Genomic DNA, 17,301 nt, shown 5'->3' with positions numbered 1-17,301 from the left:
TCATTCCTGTATTCTTTTCCATTATAATTAACTTCTGACATGAGCCTTTCTTCAAAAAACGTGTTTGAGAAGAGGGAACCTTTTAGCCTAATGCTACCTCTTTGTTTAGGTCAGAAGGTCTTTCGTTGACTCTGTCTTTTGTTACCATCTTTGCAAACAGTGTTATTTCCTCCATGTTAACCTGTTTTAATGTCGCCTTGAGACAAGCATTTCCTCTGTGGCAATTAGTTTTCCTCAGGAAGGATCAGAGATCACCGACTGAGATGAGGCTTTAGTTGTGATCTGCAAATAATCAATGTTTATGCTTGTTGGTATTTTCGGTTTATATCTGAAATCAGAATCTCAAAAAAAGTGGAGGGAAAAACAAATGGAGAAAAGATTGTGTGATTTGGGAAATGTCAGTGTGTTTTCAGGACTTCTGCATCACAGCTGTCTTTTATTCCTGCACACAGATAACTAGGTGGTGCATGAGTTGGAAATAAGTCCTTTTCGTGATGCAAATGACTAATAATAATGAGAGCTTGAAGGATTGTTCTGTGGAAACTGAAACTATCCAAGCATCAAAACACCTGTTGTTCCCATCCAGTTTAACAGGAGAGAAGTTAATTAACTATTGAAAAACTAAGCCATGGCACATTTCTGCCCATAACCTTCTCTGTTTCTCATCATTTTTACTTTGAGCAACAAGGGAAGAGTGCCGGACAATGCCAAGGTAATGCCACTCTGATTGTAGTGTAGAAAGTTGGCATGCTGCTGTAGGAGGGACTAGCTACTTATCTACAATTGTCTGGTATCAGATCTGACCCGTTATTTTCCGTTTTTTTGAGCTGAGTAGCATTTGGCAGCGCAGTGTGGATAAAAGAAATGGCCGGTTGTGGGAAGCAAGCACTTCCAGGAGGCACGGCTGATGCCCTCAGTGCTCTAACATGACAAGGTTGTTTGGCTGGGTGTGAAATCAGCCCCTCAGACTGCCTGAGTGTATTGATTCTGGCACCTGCCACCATAAGCAGGTGCTCGGGTTTGTGTGTCCAGATGAAGCAATCTCCTAACATCTTAATTACGTTCCAGACTTTGACTTTGGCTGTTGTTAGTAGCAGTGGGTGTTGTTAGGAAAAGCACTGAGGAATTTAAGTATGCAAAAACATTGCAAGAAAATTAAGAATGTAACAACAAGAAGAAGCCCAATGTGCTTGTTCTAAGCCTATATATATATATATTAGAAATGTTTAACCTGTGGTAACAATAACATTTGCATAGTGTTATCTGCTTTACTGAGTGGAGCCAGAATTGCTCCAATGTAGCAAGCACACCAGCCAGTGAGAGCATCCTTCAGCACAGGGCATTTCATATGCAAAAGAGTTTCACTTAACTCTATTCTGTTTTGATGGTGCAGTACAATAAAGCAAAGGGTATCAGTGAGGAATGCCAAGGGCTTCCCAGTCCAAACTGGAACTCGTTAGGGTACTCTGGCTACATGCATTTCATTCTGTGTGAGATAAATCAAGAGTAGCATTGCAAATCCTTCTGAGTAATTTGCTATCTTCATTTGGGGTAAGACTTACAGGACAAGTCTTGCTGCTTCAGTAATGCCTGCCTGGCATCCCACACTTTGCAGGACTTGTAGCAATTGTCACTCTGCCATTAGGAAGGCTGTTGCAGTATCTTTCCAGCAAGAACTTGACAAAACTGTTAAATCATAGCGCTTTGGTGAAGAGTGGGAGCAGCATCTTGTGTTGAATGATTAGTTATCCAGATAGGAGGGGATGGGCTGTGGTTGTTTAGGCTTCCGAGAGCTCTCTGCTGAAAAGGTTGTGATGATGATACGCAGAACTCAGAATAGTTTATTCTGTGAGCCTGTGGTTTGTCTGTGCTTCGGCTGATATTTCCTGTTCAGGGGGAAGCTTTCCTTCCTGTTCTTGGAGCCCACTGAAAATGCTGGAAATCAGCAGCGGCAGAGAGGCAGAGCCAAGGCAGAAGGGACAAAGAGTTCAGCTGGTGCCACTTGGGCACCTCAAGAGCTAAGACTGGTGCTGCTTCCCCAGGTTCTCCTGCTGGGATCTGTTCACTTGAGCTGCTGCTTTCACTTTGCTGTGGCTTCATCCTGCTGAAGCTCACTTCCTACCACTTGAACTCAAATCAGGGCAGAGGAGCTGCTCCAGTGTTTCTCTGTGGGTTTGCAAGTACATTCTATTACTTTGTGGTTGGCAGCCCTGCCCATGGCAGGCGGGTTGGAAATATACAATCTTTAAGGTTTCCTCCAACCTAAGCCATTCGATGATTCTAGTTTTTTTGCTCAATCTCTTTTTAAGAGTAAATGATGTTTTAGTTCCAATAGTTTGGGAGATTAAATGTATGTGTTGTGCTGGTCCCTTTTCACTCCCTCAGTGTAATTTGTTTACTATCCTGTTACATGTTACCAAATGATGGGGAAAAATAGCGGAAGTACCCACTTGCTTTCATATTTCCTCCTGGTTCCAACATTATGCTGTTCAAAACCCCCTGTATTCACCTTCACATAGAATTGCACCTTCAAGGATAATTTTACACTCCGGTTGGTCTCCAGGAAACCTAAATTTTTCATTTCTTTATTATTAGAGCTATGCTTGTAACTGAAACTGAATTCTCATCCCTTTTCAAATTAACCCTTTGGTGCAGAATGTCAAGGACTTTCTAACTCTATCAAATGGAAGTTAGTGAAGCCAGCAACCTATTGACACCAAGGGGTTAACCCATTAGCCACCATTTAATGTCCCCAGCTTTAATCTACAGACTCACAAATAGTGCTGTGACTTCCTAACCCCACTGCAAACATGTCCCAGAACTCATATTATTAGGTCTTCTGTTTGGCATGGACTTGGGAGAAAACCAAACAGAGTCACAGTAAGAGCTGTAAGTGAAAACAAATAAAGGGCCTGGAAGTGGAAAGCAGATGTAATTAAAAAAAGAAAAAAATAAAATATGTTTCATGCTAATGGTCCTTAGGGTAAGAACAACTCTTAATTACAAGAAATGTAAGGGGAAAAATACCCTCAGGATGTGTTTATCCTGAGTTGCTTGCTGCGCTGTTCCCTCCGCCTCCACCTTTCCCTTCTCGGAGCATTGCCGGGGATGGCATCGTGCTGCTTTAAGGGAAAGCTCGCCATTGGGACCATGGCACCAAACAGATTTGTGCAAGGAGACACAAGGATCTTGTGATGCTCAGGGACTGGGAGAGAGGGGTCAGCGCCAGGGCTGTGCTGGGAAACGGGCACTTGGTGACGGCCCTGTGGGTGAGGTGGGAGGGGAGCAGAGCGCTGCGACCTGCAGGGCTTTTCCCTTTGCGTATCTGTCTGTGCTCTCCCTGTGCTGGTGCTGGGGTGCTGTCGTGCCCTGACACACAGTGTGTGTGAACCTGCTGGGACCAGCACAGCTGCTGCTCTCAGCAGGGACGTGTGGATGCTCTGGAAGAGGCCCGAAGGCACCCTGCTGTCTGCTCCCCACAATGGCGGTGTAGACAGATGGTTCTCATGTTTGAGAAACTAAAGCCAGGCTTTCTGCAGGCACGTGGGATATCCCAGAGAGCCCCTCTCCTCCACCTCTCAGCTCATGTAGCACCAATAGCCAGGGAGCAAGATCTTTCCAGCTTACTCCACCACCGCATGCTCCTTCCTGCAGTACGTGGGGTGGGAGAGGGAAGCTGTGGGCAGGTGGTGGGGAGGACCCAGGTGTATGGGACAAGCACTGTTGCCCAGCTCCCCATGGCACTGCATGGGTACAAACAGCGCTCGCAGCATCTTTGTCTGAGCACACAGGAGATAGTTTAAAAAGCTTTTGCTTGGTGAATGCGGGTAGATGAGCAAGGGAGTGTAAGTAACGGGGTGTGCTTGGGAATGTGCGTTTGCAGAGCCTGGCAACTCTTTGGGCATTTGGGTTTTTGGAGGACTGGGCTCAAGAAGGATTTACATGTGTTGTGCTCTTTCTTGGTGAAGTGCCCCATCCCTGCAGGCATTCAAGGCCAGGCTGGATGTGGTTCTGGGCAGCCTGGTCTGCTGGTTGGCAACCCTGCACATAGCAGGGGGTTGAAACTGGATGAGCATTTCAACCCAGGCCATTTATGATTCTATGATTCTGATTGCAAGCAATTGTACGCTCTGTGAGCTGGAGACCAGCGCTTCCATTCTGTGTTTATTCAAAATATGCTGTTTCCCTCTTAGCATAAACTTGGTTTTACTTCTACAGAAATGTCCTGGCAAGATGCTGCAGCAGACCTGCAGACAGACTGATAGGCAGTCCCCATTGCAGCAGCTTTAGGTTGTGTTTGCTCAAGGAAGGTGCGTGCCCAGTAACACCAATTCTGTGAAAATACTAAATTAGGATATTAGTTATTAAATTCTGCTATGCAAGTTACCATTTATATCATTATAAATCTATCTTTACTGAGTGCCCGCTTTTATGGTGATGATCCTAGTATTTACATAAAAATTGCAGTGCACAAAGTAAATTATGTATTCCAACCTGCAATTTTGGCTGAGGATTTGCACACGGAGAATAAATAATTTCTCATTCTTAAGCAACAGTAATCACAAGTAATGTGCAGAAACATTCATAACCATGGTCTCACACGAAAGATACATTTTTTTTCTGTAACCTGCTGTAATTACAGTGTACATCAATTCCATCATAGGTAGATACACCAGTTTTTTTTTTCCCCTTTTCCTCATGCAATTTTAATGACCATTCCTGCTTAGAATACAACATTTTAAATTAAAAAATTAAAAATTTAGAAGTAGATTGTTTCCCTGACAACAGCAACAGCAACATTTAATTCCCCCCTGTGCCATTTGTAAATAAATACATACAGTTGCTGATACCAGTGAGATAATGTGCCTGAGGCTAATTGAGCCATTACAAATATTTTGAGCCTGAGTTTGATAATGCAGGTCATGGTGCTTAAATATGCATGAACTGAACTGATTTAACCTCCCTGCTTCTCACCGGTGTATTGACAAAACCCTTTGCAACAGGGCCGTATGGCCATGGATGTGTAAGGACAGCAGGCTTGGCTAAGATCTAGTTCCAGTGCTGCTCCCAGCGGTGCCTGCAGGCTGGTTTGTTCACTACTGGAGTGTCACCTCCTCAGCAGTCGGTGGCTGTGCAGAGCAGCCGCACTGTGCTGCACGTCCTGCTCCGGTCCCCATGCAGGCAGAGCCACGGCCCTGCAGAGTGCTGGGCAGACGCTGGCTGTGCTTCTGGCACCGTGAGCTAATGCATCATTATGATAGGAAAAGATGGGAAAATGCTAAGCTCTTTGGTCCAATTCTCACATCTTGCCCTGTGTCTTATATGAGAAATTACTTAATTTTACCAGCTCTCTGTTGGCAAAATGTTCTGCTTGCCCTGAAGTCAGCTCTCGGCCCTGTCCTACACAGCCTTAAGCTCACCTCTAATGCACTAAGTCCTATAACTCTCTTGTGAGCATTGCTTTTATGCTCAGGACTGCTCTTGAGCCTCTAAAGAGCTTTGGCCAGCCTCTGCTGCCGTGCCTCTCAAAGCAGGGTGCAGCTGCAGACGGGGAAGGAGAAGTGCTCTTCAGCTCCTCTGATCTCCGGGCTGGTGCTGGCTGGGAAAAGGAGTGCCTCTGCAGGGTTCTAGCTCAACACTCTCTCTCTGGGGATATAGCATAGTTGCAGTGATGGTTGGGTTACTAATAGAGCAAAAAGCTTAAGGAACAGGTTCTCTGAGATTTCTTTTTCCTGCTTGTCATGTTTTTACATAGCTAATTAAGGAGGTGCTGGACCAAGTGAACACATACTGATGCACAGTTACAGCTAGCCCTGACTCCATTAGGAAACTGAGACCAAACTGTGGTCACCTGCTGTTCGGTTTGTTGCAGCTCATCTTCCCTAGAGCTTAAGCTCTAGGCTGCATCCAAAGGCTGCAGCCAGCCCAACATAGCCCAGTTCACTCCAGGAGCTGGACCAGTTGGTTGTCTGCTAGCGTCATGAATGCCTTCACCAGTGCCACTGGGGCTGGATCACATCCTCAGTCCACAAATGCTTCTGGGTTCAGCTGAAGCTGGTGGTGCTGCTGTGTTTTATAGAGTCTGAGGCACTCACTGTGGGGAAATATAATCCTGAAAGCAGCGTATTTTAGGGGATGCAATTTCAGCAGAGAAGAGCAGTGCTCCTGCAGGGCTCTTAGCTGGGAAATGTGCTGCCACGAGCCACCTAATAAAGCTCGGGGCAAGATGCCACGATGATGTACCGTGATGGAAGGGGAGAAAAGCAGACATAAAGGGAGAAGAAGTAATGAGAGAGAAGAGGTTTGAAAACCACACCATCATGGTTTGAGACACCCTAAAAGGTTTATTTTGTTGTGAGCAACAGGGTCAGCCATTCTGTATCTGACTGCAAGAACCTTGTGCAGTCCCATTAGAGCAAACTATTTGCAGCTTGTGTTAATGCACTGAAATAATGTCACACACAGTCAGCCTTGGTCTGCACTTGTAATTAATGTGAGCACAATTAATCTGAGCAGAGATGACACCTTTTGTCAGCACCAGGTAATCCGTTCTAGCAAAGGTAAAGCTGAGCAAGCAGTTGAAAGGGAAATCATTAGCAATATTCCTCTGTGATGGCAAAGTTTGTCTTCACACCTTGTTACTTCCATAGATGGATGAGCTAAACGCAGAGGGGAAAAAAAACACAACTAAGAAAGCCCTTCGCGAGCCGCCAGAGCTGTTCTTGCTGGTTGAAAGGAAAGCTTTCCTTTGTACACGTCGGTATTTCTTCAGTGAGCTGCTTTGATGGCCCCTAAGGGGTTTAGCTCATCTCACAATCAATGTGGAAATTAAGGGTAGTATGCAATTTGTAAGACAATCGTATTGTTTGAACAAAGACTGGCTACAAGTGCTTCTGCTCAGATTTACCGCATTTAGGCAAGTTTATATCCCTGACTCCTTTTCCAGAGTCTGTGTCAGAAATACAGTCCCCACTTGGGCACTGTGCAGGATGTGGTGCTGGGCTGCTTTCCATGGCCCGGCCAACCAGCGCTGCCCGCGGCCGCCTGGGGAGCTCTGCAAAAATGTCAATTAGCAATAAAAGTTCTGCAAACAAGCATAATGCCATCTCCTTATACCTCCCCTGCTGCTGCTCACAGTCTCACAGTAATGTCCAGAGCTGAAAAATGGATGCTGTGGGCTTCTGTGGCTGCTGCCTCTCAGTCGCTGTAAGCTCAGGGTTATGTTTTACTGGATGTGTTGTCCCCTGGAAGTTTGGATGTCAAATTGAAAATAGAGGAGTTAGCCACTGGTGTCCCTTCTTAAGGGATGTTTTGCAGATTGGAGTGCCTGTCGTTTACATCTAATTCCACTTGGACTCAAATATCTTTGTTTTTGGTTCGTCTGTGCTTTTCTCACAGGTGACCTGGGGATCTCTTAGCTCCTGGCTGTCATCCATGCAGCTCAGAAAGGGTCAACAGGCACCATTTTCTGTTTCTCTGCACAGTTCTGATCTGTCTACCTTTCACTGCAGTTCCCTTGATTTTAAAAAGGAAAAGCCCACACATCTGAGCAGTGTTTCTGGGTAATCAGTTACCTATCTAGGGTGCTGCATAAATTGCCTCATCAGAGGCTGTGTAACTCAAAGAGGTTTTCCCGAGCAGAAATCCATCCCCTGGTTAACCTGAAGGGAATCTGCCATGGCTTTGCGCTTTGTGTGCAGGGTGGAAGGAGAAGCCAAGAAACATTCCTGGCCTTGCACCATCATCGTTGCAGGTCCTAAGGCAGCTGTGTGTAATGAACCACCTGGAAAAAGGAGGCACTTTTGATTATCACATTGGTGACAGCTGTGTTAGGGGAGGAGCTAATTAACTAGAGCAGTTAAATGAGGGACCCACAAGCTTGCCTCCATAGTTTCTGTGGGCCTTGAGTGAGTTCAAGAGCTTCTCTTAGGTGGTTTCCCATACAGGCTTTGTGTCTTCTGCAGGCCAACCGCATGGACGCAAGTCCTATTGTGCAGAGGAGGTGTGGGGACAGCAAAGGTGAGCAATGACTGGTGCTAGTAGAGTACTACTTGCTGTAATACTGATTTCCCATACGGAAAAAAGTTGCTTTTATGTGCTGTGAAGTCTAGGTGGAATTTGGATGCTATGGTTATGGAGGGCAGTCTGCAAGAGCTTGTTTTGGTGTTGATGGAGAGGGAAAGGGTATGTGCTAACCTTCCTTCCTTTAAGCAAGTGCTTGGGGATAGATGTCCTGATATGTACATGTAGCACCCATAAGGCTGCCCTGAGTCTTCATGTATGGCCTTCTTGCCCAGACCTGGTGCATCTCCTTATCCAAAGAAAGCCTATGTGAACTTTTTGGGTGCTTTCTGTGGTTGGTTATAGGCTTACATAGCCAGTGTGCTCTAGAGATGATGAGTGCTGTGGGCTCACCTGTGTGTTTGACTTGGCTCAACCCATTTGTTCTCTTAATCCTTTGTAATCCAATTGGGAGCAAACTTGAAGTGCTGCTTCTCAGCAAGCCACGTTCACCCCTTATCTCTGAAATATGCCCAAGGCTGGTTTCCTGCAGGACTTGCCTTGTATTATTATTAATTTTTTTCCTTGTGTATGTAGTATTTCAAAACTGCTTTATGATTAGACTGGGATCACAAGAAGTTGAACCTGTTGTGACCAAAGGTGTTGAAGGGAGTGTTTTTCCTAAGCCAGGCAAGGGGGGCTCAGCTGCAGAAGGCCTCCAGGTGCTCCACATAAAGGAATAACGATGGCTGTTTTCATTAATAGCAGTGCAGACCATAGCTTATGCACTCTTAATCCTGGAGTAATTAAATGACTGGAAAGAAGGGTGATTCATACCAACCCTCACAGAGCTCAAAGGATTCCTTTTCTGTATGTTTGAATACAGCTCTGAGAATGAATTTGATTTGTTATATCTTGTAAATAATTCACTGTGTTCTTGTTAATAAAGTAGTTTCATCCCACTGGGGAGGGAAAAGACAGTTGATATATTTGGTTATCATGGTATGCCACACAAGCCGAAGATTGAATAGAGAACATTCAAAGAGAAAGATGCGATATCTTTCAGGAGAGCTTTTGGGGAAGCAGTTCAAAGTGAGAGGCGTTGCCCGTAAATGGTGGTGCGGCCATGCAGGTTTGTAGCAGTGCGAGCTCCTGCTGTGTGTCTTGTGGTTTTGGGGGGGTTACAAAACCCCTCAGCCCTGGGGATTCTCCAGTTTCGTGGGAATATTGGCTTTCATCAGAAAAGCATTTGCTTTTCTTTAGTCCTCACGACTGTAGAAAAATGGTCACAAAATGTGACCCTGCAGGCTCAGAAACCCAACCAAAAGAACTCAAGTTGACTGGAAATTTGTCTCGTGATTAATATTGGAGCTGACTTGCCAATTTATACTACTTGAAAGGCCGACTTAAATAACCTGTAGCGTTTATATACTACCCTTCAGATGTGGATTGAAAAGCCCTTTCAGATGTGGAACTCTGTCCCTTGCGATATACCTGTGATAGATTGTTACTGTGAATTTCAGCTAATTCGCTCTCATTTTTCTATGGCGATTTTTCTTAATTCTGCCTGACTGTTCTGTGAGTGATTGGCTGTACGTATGTGTTGCTCTCTCTGGAATCTGCAGAAGCCTGCAAAATCCAGTGATTTCACCACAAAATTATCTGGCTGGGGAATTCACCTGCCTGGAAGTTAATCTGGGGCAGGGTGTGCATACAGAGAAGAACTGACAACTGAGAGGTGATATTAAGATAAGCGAGGAAGGAAATCCCCATAGGCAGTGGTGTTGCTGCAGAAAAGCAGAGCAGCTCCACATATTCCCTGGATGAATTAGCTTACAAGTCTTGGAGAACATACCCAGCTTACAAGCAAAACACCCATCTTTCCTCTGCTAGCCCCTGAGAAAAATCTCTTGACTAATTTCAAGCTGCTCTGAGGTACAAGTGTTTAGGAATATGTTATTTGTATGACAAGTTCTGGGAAATTCTGGTGGTAGATAGCAGAGGGTGACATAGGGCACAGCAGCATCCTTGTGTTCCTTCTTTGTGCATGGAGGCAAGCAGCAAGCTCCACAATTGGAAAACTATCAAAGGATCAGTGCCTGCAAAACCAACCAGTTTTGATGAAAGCTTCCACGTTTCTTGAGCTGATTTGTTAACAACAGTTTGCAGCTTCTTTCTTGCATCGCAGCATCAGGATTGAAAACGCTCAGAGCTAAGCGTAGTCTGGATTTAATGAAATTGCACATGCTATCTTGTGTCTCTATGTAAACTCTGGAGAGGCCTTCATGTGCGCCTTTGTGCTTTAATAACACCCTCTACTCAAGGCTGGGCTGGTAAGCACAAGCTAGCTGGCCCAGGAGAACTCACAAGTGAGCAAACCCAACCTTGCAGCTAATCCTACAGCCAGGCTCTTGTAGTGTTCCATCACACAGCCCTCCTTTCCCCACTTGCTCAGAAGTAGCATGCGTAATTTTCCACAGAGAGATAACTTATCAGGCAGGCAGGCTCTCAGCAGCAGTAAGAGCTAAGCAATACACCCCTAAAATCCCACTGTACTATGGTAAATGCAGCACCAATTGCTCAAGCAGCAATCTACATCTCTGGCTCTGCTATAAATATTTTTCCTACTACAATTTGAAAGGAAATGCCCCCCCTGCATAGGCATGGTGTGGTGATGGTTTGGACACTTACACTGTGTAAATGCCTTGCCAAAATCTTTTCATAGAGTTACAGAATCATCTAATCATTTCAGTTGGAAGGGACCCTTAAAGGCCATCTAGTCCAACTTCCCTGCACTGAACGGGGACACCTATAGCTCCATCAGTGTTCAGAGCTCTGTCCAGCCTGACCTCGAATGTCATGGGAGTGGGGCACCACCACCTACCTGGGACTCCTGTGCCACTGCCTCATCACCTTATTTAAAAAAAAAAAAAAAAAAAAAAAAAAAAACCCAAAACCTTGTTTAATCTAAATCTCCCCTGTTCTAGTTTGAAACCATTTCCCCTTGTTCTGTTGCACGCACCTTGCTGAAGAGTCTGTCCCCTTCCTTCTTACAGCCCCCCTTTAGATACTGATTGTTGCCTTTTTTTCCAGTCACCAGGGACTTCACCTGACTGCCATGACTTTCCAAATGCCATCAAGAATGAGAGCTGAGTACCTCAACCTTATCCTTGCTTGTTGTTACCAGCCTACCTGTATTGTTCTCTAAGGGGGAAAATGCCTCCTTGGACTTAACTTTTGTGATTGATGTGTGTAGAAGCTTTTCTTATACTTCTTTGCAACCCTTGCCAAGTCTGGTTCGTTGGGCATTGACCAACTCTTGCTTTCCAGCACTGTGTTACCAACCCCTGCACAAAGTAAATGTTTCAGTAAACCCCAAATTCATGACCTGCTTCTTGCAATACTGAGCTTCATTCCACTTCAATTTTTCCCAGCTCCTTAAGTTTTTCTAGCTTTTCCCATTCAATGCAATGATCCTTCACTGTATTCATGAAGTCTCTGATCTGCAGTGTGTATCTTGCTTCTCTTCAGGTACCATCCCTGCTCAGCAAACCTTGTTGCCTCCAGCTGTCCCTCAGGTGTCCCAAATGCTGGGGTATTTATACAGTGATGCTCCAAGCATATATTTGAGAAACATGAAAATTCTTTTGTCAGGTTTTGGACTATGCTTAGAATAAAACTCACTTTAGAACTCATAAAAAAAAAAAACCTGAATATTGAGAACTTGAACTTAAAAAGTATAATAAAACACAAAACATAATGGTCATATGTTTAAATAGAGTACTTACCTTGCCAGCAATCAATTTACGTCTGTGTCTGTATGCAAGCATGGCTGTTAATAATCATGCCTGCAAAAAAGTTGTGTGCAGAGGTTTTCCAGGACTGCACAGCAGTCCACTCTGCAACCAAATGGAGTCCTATCTTTAATTGGCTGTATCCCATGTCCGCCTGGCAAACCATCCAGAATGTGTTTGTGAGGGAAGGGCGATATTTAATTCATATATGAGTGTAATTAAAGCAGATTGTCTGCAAAATCAACTCAGGAGAGCGCTCTGCTGACTGCTCTGTGCTGCTCTGCAAGTCTCCTCCTAGATAAAAGTGTGAGGCAGAGCTGGGCAGCCCTTCCTTTACCTTCCTTTATCTGCTTAGATTAAGCCATGATTTGACCACGCATCAGACATGAACAATATCACTGACTGGGGATCAGATTAAACAGCACAGGAAGCGGCGCAGCTGCAGAAAAGAGGAGCAAGATAGTTTTCAAGGCTGGTGTTATTCTCCTAGAGAGTGAATGGGATGAGATGAAAGCATGAGATCAGTGAGCAGATGAAGCACAGAAGTTGATGAAATCCTCAGAATTTGGAAGGTTTACCCAAACCTCTTACAGTGCAGCAGGTTTTCCTCAGTGGGACCCTGTGAATGAAAGTGTGATTGACAGAGCAGCCACCTAACAGCAACATTAGAAGGGCATGGAAAATAAGCCATGCTAGTGCTTGGGAAGCCCATGCAAATTATTCTGAGACAAGCAAGGGGAATGGGACGTGTCTTTGCAGGCAGTGTGAACACCAAATTAGTGCTATTAACTGTGAGAGTGGTAAAAGGCTTTGTCCTGCAAACCTCTGCAGTCAGCGGCCAGCTTGTCACACCACCCCTGAAACCTAGAGATGTGTGGAGGAAGGCAAACATATGCCATTTAATATTTTCCTAATGGCTGGTAGAGAAGCCTGACTTGAGTTTATTGAGACCTTCTGAGTCAGTTCTTTGCCCTGCAAACAGAAGCCAAGATTTTTCATGGTTTTGCTGTTGGTATTGCTAACCTCCAGGGATGTAACTGTGTCCTGGATCCATATAACGAGACTGTAAATCACTGCAGCAGTGTTCACACTACCTAGGTCTGAAACCAAGGAGATGCTTATGTTTTTCCCTATCCTCTTTTATCGCTAGACTTTCCTTGGATTTTTACTTTTTAATTTCTGGCATCGTCTCATTGTTACTGTCTGTACATTTAACTTAGAAATAATGCTTTGGAATTAGCATCTAGAGGATTAACTGCACTTTGACAAGAAGGCCATTAACACACACAGCAAGGAATCCAGCGTGGGGGCTGATAAAAATCAGAAGTGGGATTGCTCAGAAGGGGAGGCTTAATTAGCCTGTGAGGTTTGTCTTTGTAATTCTTGCAGCATTAGAGATCTGCTCCAGGAGTTTGTCATGAGCTGCAAAGTCATTCAAGAGCTTAAGGGTTTGACCCAAATTTTATCGCTGGTGCACCTTAAAGAGGTTGCAGTGTTAAGTGCAGGAAAGCTGGGAAGCTGAAGACACATCTCACAAGATGAAGACCCAACTCCAAAAAAACCCCTAAAACAACCACTGATCAGAATCCCCTCCACTGCAGAAAAATGGAGTATTTGAATCCAAGTGTTTGGATTAGGACAGGTATCTCTGAAGTAGGGCTATGCTCCACTGTGTAGATGAGTCTGGTATGGAAAATCCCGGAAAATAAGACTAAAAGCTGATTTCCCAAATTAACATGTTGAAGGGGATTTAACTGGAGGCTGCAGATGAAAGGCTGAATTTTAGTCCCTGTCTCCTGGGAAATTAGCGGAGTCTTTGAGGAATGCTGTAAACCTCTAGGCAGGAGCTTGCTGTCTCTCTGGACATGTGGCAAATCAGCTTTTTATAATTTTATGTTGTGCCTAAGAATCCAAATAGGAGAAAATCGTGTTTGTGGGAATATAGCACTTCTGTGGAGCACAAAAACAGCAGAGTTTATGGGGCACTGAGTGCCAGCCTGTGGGCTAGAGAACAGGCTGATACTTCGAGTCTTGTGAAGCCCAGGGATACTAACAGCATTCATTTTTCTTATTTTACGTATAAAGAAATCAGTTAGGTGAACTACACTGCCATTTTCCAGATAATGGCCCTGGCATTCAAACAGGGGTGACAAATTTTTGCTTGCTCTAGGTCTTCACATCCTATTTCTTGTGCCATCAGAGGGTGGGAAAGGAGCTTTCATGCCTTTGCCTGTCATCCCAAAGTGGCGCTGGCCTGTCAGCTGCAGACTTACCAAGCCCTCGTTCATGCCCCGATCATGCAGAACAACCAAAGCCCTTTTCACTTTCTCACTTCTGAAATCAGGTGCAAGTTTATCTCCTACAAGCTGCACCCTGGGCAGAAAGCAACCAATGCTCATGGGGGGTCCCACAGCCTGGCAGTGACCTGTGACAGCCAAGGACCCATCCCATAGCAAGGTGCTTTGCTGGTTACTGCCACATTTAGGCTGCTCTCCTCTGCTTTCCACTCAAAGTAGGTTGTTCACAGTATAGTTAATTAAGCATCTGGGTGCAGCGAGCTCCTCAGTTAATTCGCTGCGTGCTGAGGGATGTTTATCACTGGGTAGCATATGTTCAAATTTCCCAAATATTCGTTTGCAGCAGAGACTTTACAATCCCTATCTGTTTTTCTAATTCTCCTAGGCTCTTTCTCACAGTTGTGTTTTTTAGCTAGGGGAGACAGCTTTCCTAGTCATCCCTAGTACCTGGTGTTACTGCTTTTCCCCAACTTTTATGAGGGCTTCCTCAGTTTGTCTGCTCTTCCTGCCTCTCTTTCTGATAACATCCACTTTTTTCTTCCAAACTTTCTCATTTCTCTCCTTTGTGCAGTGGCTGACATTAGCTAGCCTCACTGCCCCTCTATATCTTCTCAAATGTCTGTACTGTGTGTGATGTTTTTGTTTTGCTCCAGTTGTACAAACACAGTGGGTGAGCCGGGCCCACAGTGATGTCAGCCTTGCATTTATACAGAGAGGGAAAACCCCAGCCACAGTTGCTATTAGAGAGTCAGCCAGCTGACTGATTAATGCCCAGTGCAAGAGCTGTGTTGAATGTCTGCACTAAGCGCTTCCCATTAATTATTCATCCTGCCCCACGAGAACTTAGCTTCAGCTCAACGCCCTAAGGTTGCAGGGAGGCTGTAGCGTCCTGTGGGCAGAGGAGAGAGGTGATGGAAGAGGTAGCACCTCATGTTTTATGGTCTCCTGCCACCGTGGAGGATCTTGACAGGGTCAAGTTGCCATTTCGCTTCTGTGCTTTTGACCCATTTTGTTGCAGGAAAAGATTTATTAGCTGGAGGTAAACATTTCACATACACCTCCTCTGGCAGCAGTAGTCACAAGTGGGCTTTTCAGGGTCGATTTTTTTTTTTTTTTTTTTTTTCTTTTTTTTTTTTCCTCCTTGATGGTTAATGTGAGGATGCAAATATATGCTGAACTTCACTCTGAGGAAAGGCCCTACTGCTATGGGGGCCAGCAGGAGAAAGCAGAAATCACAAAATTGTAGGGGGAGTAAAGGATCTCTGGAGTTAGTGGTTGCCGACCAGCAGACCAGGCTGCCCAGAGCTACATCCAGCCTGGCCTTGAATGCCTGCAGGGATGGGGCATCCACAGCTTCTCTGGGCAATCTGTTCCAGTGCATCACCTGAGTCAGCAGAAGGGAAATGGGACCCTGGAGGTTCTAAAGGAGTCCAGCTTCACTGCTTCAGCTGCATCTCCCAGCTCTGGTACAGGTTCCCCAGAGATGTATTCCAAGCTGATGGTATCTCACAGTTATTTAGGTGTTACGTTATTTTAACCACCTTTATTAATATCTATGACCTTATCTCCTAGCCTGCTATGGGAGGGTTAAAAAAAATACAAATCTAACCCTTCTAATGGATGAGATGGAGACTTCATTGACTGGCTTACCCAGGAGAGATGTGTGAAGCTCATCACACCTAAATTAAATTATATCTTGAGCACCTTTCCTTTGAGCGCTGTCATTTTCCTCCAAGAGGCTGTATAAATTGCTTTTCCACTTTATTTGATGTGGCAGAAAGCCAGAACTGGGATCTATCGTTCTCCAAATACTGAGCAGTGGTGATGGGTCAAAGCAATCTAACATGAAGGTTATTATCGCCGACTGTGTGGGTTAGCACAGTTGAAGAAAATAATATATTTGCCTGAATTAACACCTAAGTTCATCCTGGCACAGAAACTCTGTTCTCTCTGGACTTTTTCAGAATCACAGAGGCAGAAGAAGTCCTGTGAACTTCATTGATTGTCTCAGTCCTTGATTTCCCATGAGTGACATGGAAGGCAAATTACGTTTATAGCAGAAAGTCCCCCTAAAGATTGTGAATATCTTGATACTAATTCTGCTAATAAAACAGATGGGATGAGCTAAAGTGGTACCAGCCGAAAGCTGGCTGCGTAGCCATACTGTCCAGGGGAGGAATTTGGGCTCATTTGTGGAAACATGGATATCAACATCAGGACTCTTTGCTTTTTTCTAGTCCAGGTGTATGTGTGTGGCTGCTGTTTTGGTGGCAATCAGTGCTGCGTTCAGATGTGCTGCTCCACAGGGCTGGCGTTCTTCCACCATCACAGGTTTGCAGGGCATCCTGCTGGGTGTATTGGTGCTTCCCTCTGTGGCCCTTTAGTTTTGCCTGAGGTGCACACCAGTCACCACACACAGCACACATCCTCGCCAGCATAGACTCTTGTGTGTGGCAGAAGCTAAGTTTGATATGGGATGGAGCTGCCTCTGTGCCAGTAAAAAAAGAGGAAAAAGAGACAGGAGAAGGAAGCTATTGTTTGCTTTTTTTCCTCCACTTCTGGACACCTTCCTGACCTCAGAGGCATGTAATCACCTGGCTTTGTGATAGGAGCGTCCCAGGGCAGGCCAGGAGGAACTCTCAGCATGCAGTCAGGGCTCACTTGGGTGGGTGAATACTGACTGCGTTTTTAGTAGTGCAAATTGAACTGTTTGCTTTTAGAAATCAAGCCCTTGTCTTTTAATAGAAGAGAGCTTTGTCTACTTGGTGAAAACGTACAGATCTTTTTAAAATATATACCTTTATGCATACATATATATATTCACATATACATGTTTATGACTCCCGTCTGAATCTGACCTAGAGAACAGTTTGGAGCATAATAAGTTTGAGCTAAATGAGGTTAGCATAATACAAATCAAAAGGCTTTCTGGTGCCAGAGTGTTTTTACTAATAATGCTTTGTGGTTAAAGCATTGTTTGTGTCTCTTAATGCACTGAAAATGCTGCTAGTCTCCACAGCAGCTGTGAAGTCAGTGAGTGTTACTGTCCTGCTGTTGTTAAAAATGAAAGGATTTCTCTTGGCTTTTTTATAGCTCTCTATGCTGGCAAGAAATATTATGCAGTGATCAGATCCAAGAGCCATTTGAAAATGGAGAAAAGGTGACCACTGTCTGCTGAGCCTTGGATTGAACCCTGATATATTCTTGGA

Source organism: Tetrao urogallus, assembly GCF_951394365.1.
Source record: "Tetrao urogallus genome assembly, chromosome: 2".
Taxonomy (NCBI): Eukaryota; Metazoa; Chordata; class Aves; order Galliformes; family Phasianidae; genus Tetrao; species Tetrao urogallus.
Note: the sequence above shows the minus strand (reverse complement) of the source record.